Raw genomic sequence first — 5,984 nt, 5'->3', positions numbered from 1 at the left:
AATGTGGCCTGGGCATTGCATAATCCGACAACAGCATGACTCTATAGGCAAAAATTCCCCATTCTATTGCAAATGCAATTTTAGATTGATCCTTAGGGTCTATTTACACTTGATTGTAGCCACTAGATATCCATCTAAGAAGTTGCATATTTCTAATCTTGCCACAATTTCTCCTTTTTCTTTGCATCTTCATATTCCTCCCCCTCTTCTACCAAGTTACCACATGCTCCTTGTGCACTATCACTATAATGCTAAATTATATAAATGTGTATATATCTATATGCTTCGTTACTTATACATATAAATTTATATATTTGTGTTTACTATATTCTAAATTATTTATAACATCCATTATATTAATATGTAGTATAATATGTAATATATAATATGCTATAACCATACATGTATATGTATTTATGCATGCACACATGCACGTGCATGTATACATGTGCATGCATGCACTTGCGTGCGTGTGTGCATGCATGCATGCATGTGTGTGTATGTGTGAGTGTGTGTGTGTTTGTGTTTGTGCTTGTGTCTATGTCAGTGTCTATATCTGTGTCTATGTTTGTGCCTATGTATATATGTATGCATGTGTGTGTCTATCTATATGCTAGCTACGTATGCTTTTAAAAAAAATATTTATGTTTATTATATATTAAATTATTTACAACATACATTATATTACGTAGTATAATATGTGATATATCATGCACACACGTGTGTGTGCATGTACATGTCATGTTGACCTCCTTCAAGTCTTTTCTCTATAAGTTTCTATAGGTCTTCTTGGATGACTTGTGCATTCATTCCAACAAGCAAGACCACCTACAATGCCTTGAAGCAATTCTCATCAAATGCAGGGAGTATCCTATCTCCTTAAATCCAACAAAATGCTAGTTCATGGTCACCCACGAAGTGGTTTTGGGACACATCATCTCTCATCATGGAATTACAACCGACATGGACAAAATCAAAATCATCATGGAATCACCACCCCTACACAATTCAAAAGAAAGGCATGTCTTTATGGGACATGCCGGCTACTACAGAAGATTCATCTTGCAGTATGCCATGATAGCCCACCCTCTATACAAGTTGTTGGTAGAATTCTTTTGGATGGAGGAGTGTGACCAAGCCTTTGAGCTTCTAAAATGGCGCCTAATCATAGCACCAATCCTCATAGCTCCCACTTGGGATATTCATTTTCTTATCCACATTGATGGCCCTAAGGATGCAATTGGGAGTGTACTCTACCAACTTCGGGATCACATGAAGGATTACCCAAATTACTTTGCTAGTCGCCAACTCAATGATGCCAAAATCAACTACACAACCATTGAAAGAGAAGCACTAGCAATGGTTTATGGTGTCAAGAAATTTTGACACTATTTATACACAAATGATTTTGTATTCTACACAGACCATCACGTACTACTATATCTTGTGAATCATCCATGTATGACAAGAAGAATAACCAGATGGCTTCACTTGCTTCAAGAATTCAATTTCAAAATAGTGGTTAGCAAAGCTGCTGTGACATGAAATTGGGGGTCTTAGCTGGAGCTATTGCTTCCAAACTTAGTGATAGAGATCTTTATCACTAGGAAAGGGGAAATAAAACAAAAACTTTCATGCTAAGAGACCACACCACACATTCTCCCCCTTCTTCTTTAGATGAGAATGAAGATGGTAACATCCAAGTGATGTTGTAGTCTAGCATAAGGAGAAGGAAAGGGTCAACAGAGACCATAATCTCACCAAGCCAGTCTGCACCAAAGAGAAGAGTGATATGTTGTTGACAGAAGATATTGTGGCTCAATATGACATGAACTGATATATATCAAGGGGTTTGAAGGGGTTGATTAAGTGATATAGATAGGTTTCAAGGAAACATTGCACCTCCTTCATAGATACCTCTACAAGTAGCTCAAAACACTTTGCAAACTGTCATCAAACATAGAGGCCTATAACTTCTAACACATACATGATATCAAAGATTCAGGTACATTTAGAGATGTTCAACCAAGAGTAGGCAAGGTAACATAATCTATACTTTCTAAAGAGATTGTAATTATGAGAAAGAATAGCATACACATGTTGAAACACAAAGAAATATTTATGATTCAATGATGAGACATTGAACATCTAGATTTTATTCACAAAAGGGGGTAGTCCACACCCTTGTAAATTAGAAAATTCCCATGGGGGGTCCTCCACACCCAAGGCTCATTTCACCATAATGTTTAAAAGGAACTTGAAAGTACGGTGATTTCATCAACTTTAGCATAAAAGGAATCACATAGATCCATTCATAAATGATACTTAGGCTTAATGGCATATACATTGATGCTACCAAGGAAACGATTAACCTTGCTACCATTACAATAACATATTTTGAATAATGTCCCTATAAACTAAAAGAAAATTCTTTTTTTATACATTGCATATCAGGTAATGTAAATAAAAAAGGATATAATTGTTCTTATATGACCACACTTAAAGGCAACAATACTATATATATGACTTTATATATATATATATATATTGAAAATTTTAAAAGGAAAGCATTTCACTTTAAATAAAGAAAGAAAATTTACAAAAATAGATAAATGAACGTGTAGATCTATGAAAGCATACAAAGCTATCCATGAAAAGAAATAAGTTATGTTACATACACACACACATATATTTATCAAAAGAAAAAATATAAAAATATGAAATAAAATGCTTAAAGAAGAGAAAAATAGAGAAAGTGGGCAAAACAAGTAAAATACTAAATTGAATAAATTTGAAGACGTATATATTTGATTATATATACAAAATTTTATATGTATGCATATTTTTTTTCATACTATTAAATCAATAAGTCCATACATGAAATATAAGTAAAAAAAGAAAAGGGATATAAAAATTAAAGAGAGGTTAGAAAAAGTACAAGAGGCAACTAAATGTTAAATACTAAGATTGTGTGTGAGTGTAATGATTAATACTCTTGTTATCAAATTTTATAAATAAAACAAATGAATTTAGGAAACCACCAATGTAGATGAAAGTAACTAGGTAAAGATAGGTCAGTCAACATCCATGAGTGGATGAGCTAGAAAAATGATGAGCTAATACAAGCAAAGTAGTGTTTTTATAGGCTCAACGGAAAAGCAAAGGTGCAGTTATAACATATAGATGCAAGGTGAGTAAGGTAAGGGAGTGAGAGGTATGTGTGCATGGAAATAGTGGAAGGGTTATGAGTGTGTATGTGCGTGCATGCACATGTGTGCATGCGTGTGTGTGTGTGTTATCTATAAATAAAGAACAATAAAGCATGAGAAAAATATCTTAAAAATAGAGCAATATATATAAAAAGAGATATAAACAAACATATTAATTAATTAGACTATGTATAGAAATTGAAGTGCAAACTATATTATATATCTATATATAAGTAAATTTTAAAAATAATTTTTAAAGGTGAGTTATTAAATAACCATACCACATTATTAACCACATTATATTAAAGGGGAGTTAGCAAAGTGGATTAAAGTTCACTTGGGAGTGTGATAGAGTGCCAAGCCAATGGTGGAGCGTTCGAGGCTCCATATAATGCTTTAAAAATACTAATTATAAAAATTAATAAAGAATAAAATTGGAAAAAACTAAATTGTATGATTGTATGGAGAGGGGTTAGGGGGTATGTGTGTGTGTGTGTGTGTGTGTGCGTGTGTGTGTGTGTGTGTGTGTTAGATTAAGAAGTCCCATCCATAATTGAGCCATACAATTAATTCCATCAATTAGATAAAAAGTAACAAAAGGGAAACATATAAGGAAAAAATTTTTGAGACATTTTAAGTTGGAAAATGCAACAACTATAGTTTGCCTTTGATGACTTTGTATGGACCAACCCACAGTGGCAGAAACTTCTTATCCATTTAGTGGTCCAATCTGTTATCAAAGCATAGCACAACATCCCCCTCAGCAAAGTGTCTTTTCCATCCCTTGCGAATCTTAGCATCCAATCGGGCCTTTTGTCGATTCTTTTGGATCTCTGTTTGGTGTAGTGCAAGGCGTCGGGTTTTATCTAACTTCTCAAGTTGTACCAATCTGGCCTCTACATGTTCATCTTCTGTCATCCTCTGTTCCTGTGCCAATCTCAAGGCCGGAATCTCTATCTCTAGTGGTAAAACTGCCTCAGTACCATACACCAACTCAAAAGGAGTGTGACCTGTAGATGTTTTATGAGTGATGTTGTAAGCCCACACGGCTTCAGTGACCTTCTGATCCCATTGGCTCCTGTTCCCTGCGGCCATTTTTCCCATGGTTTTACAAAGGAGGCCATTGGTCCGCTCTGTTTGACCCATGGATGCTAGATAATAGATGCTAGAAGTGTGATGATCAATACCCATGCGATCCATGAGTAGCTCCACTGCTTCATTTAAGAATGGACTCCCATGGTCAGAGACTATCTCCATGGGTGTCCCAAACCTTGTGCAGATATGTTCAAATATGAAATTTGAAACTGCCTTGCCATTTGTAGCAGAGAGGGTGATAGCTTCAGCCCACTTAGTGACATACTGAGTGGCTACCAAAAGATACTTCTTTTTGCTGCAGTCATGGGCAAGGGCCCGACAAAATCTATTCCCCACTTCTGAAACGGATGGATGGACATCACTGGGTGATGTTGCCCAGGACGCAAATCCTTCCTACCAAAGAATTGACATGGTTCATAGGTTTTGCAATACAAAGTGACATCCTTGAACAAGGTTGGCCAATAGTATCCAGCATGTAAAATCTTCTTAGCTGTATAGTCACTGGCATAGTGGCCTCCATAAAATCCATAATGATAATGCTTCAATACCTTAGGCACTTCATCTGCATCAATGGCCCGTCTGAGTACCCCATCCATGCCTTGACGGTACAACACCCCATCAAGGAGGGTGTAGCGCCTACTATCTCTGCGGATCTTCTTTCTCTCATAGCTAGTACTTTCTGAAGGAAAGGAGAAAGCAGTCAAAAACTTGTAGATACCACCATACCAAGGATCCCCAACTTCTATGGCTGCTACAAGGGTTACATCAAGGCACTCCTCTAAATCAATCAAAGCATTCTTCAAGTTGGAACAACCCCCTTTTACAATTTTGAAAGAAAAATCATATTCTTGTAGAACTGCCAACCATTTGGCCAACCGGCCCATGGGATTTGGTGATTGAAGAACCTGCTTTGCAAGACCAGTGCCAGTGAGTATAAAGAAGGACTTTCCAGCCACATAATGCTTAAATTTCTCAATGCAAAACACCAAAGACAAGGCATGCTTGTCGGCCTCTGAATAGCATCGCTCAGTGTCGAGCAATTGTCGAGAAGCCAATTGAACAGGATACATGAACCGATCCTCCCCTTGCTGGAGAAGAATACCTGCCAAAGTGTGCTCACCAAACCCAAGATTGATATAGAAGGTCTTTGACCAGTCTGGATTGCGTAGAATGGGTTCTGAAGCCAGAGCATTCTTGATTTGTGCAAACCCATGATCACAATCCTCATCCCAAGAGAAATCAACCCCATCTTTTAATAGCATAGTCATGGGCCGTGTCAAAGCAGCATATTGATCAATGAAGCGACGATAGTATCCTGCTAGATTGACAAATGAGTGTACCTGATGTTTGGTTGTAGGTGGCGAGAGCTTGAGGATGGCTTCTACCTTCTCGGGGTCAGGCTTGATGCCCTCATATGAGACAACATGTCCCAATAACCTCCCTTTAGTGGCTCCAATGGTGCATTTCTCAGGGTTGAGACTGCCATTTGCATCATTGACCCTTTGGAAGGCCAATCTAACCTTCATGATGTGCTCCTTACGTGACGAGAATATACATAAATCATCTAAAAAACCTCCAAGAAATCCCCCAAATAAGGAGCAAACACCATCTGCATAAATCTTTGAAAGGTAGCAGGAGCATTGGTGAGGCCAAATGGCATTACTTTGAATGCAAATGTCC

Source organism: Dipteris shenzhenensis, chromosome 14 (genome assembly GCF_047967505.1).
Source record: "Dipteris shenzhenensis isolate YYH24624 ecotype China chromosome 14, Dip_SZ_1.0, whole genome shotgun sequence".
Taxonomy (NCBI): Eukaryota; Viridiplantae; Streptophyta; class Polypodiopsida; order Gleicheniales; family Dipteridaceae; genus Dipteris; species Dipteris shenzhenensis.
The sequence above is the reverse complement of the archived record's forward strand: the minus strand, read 5'-3'. Positions refer to the sequence as shown.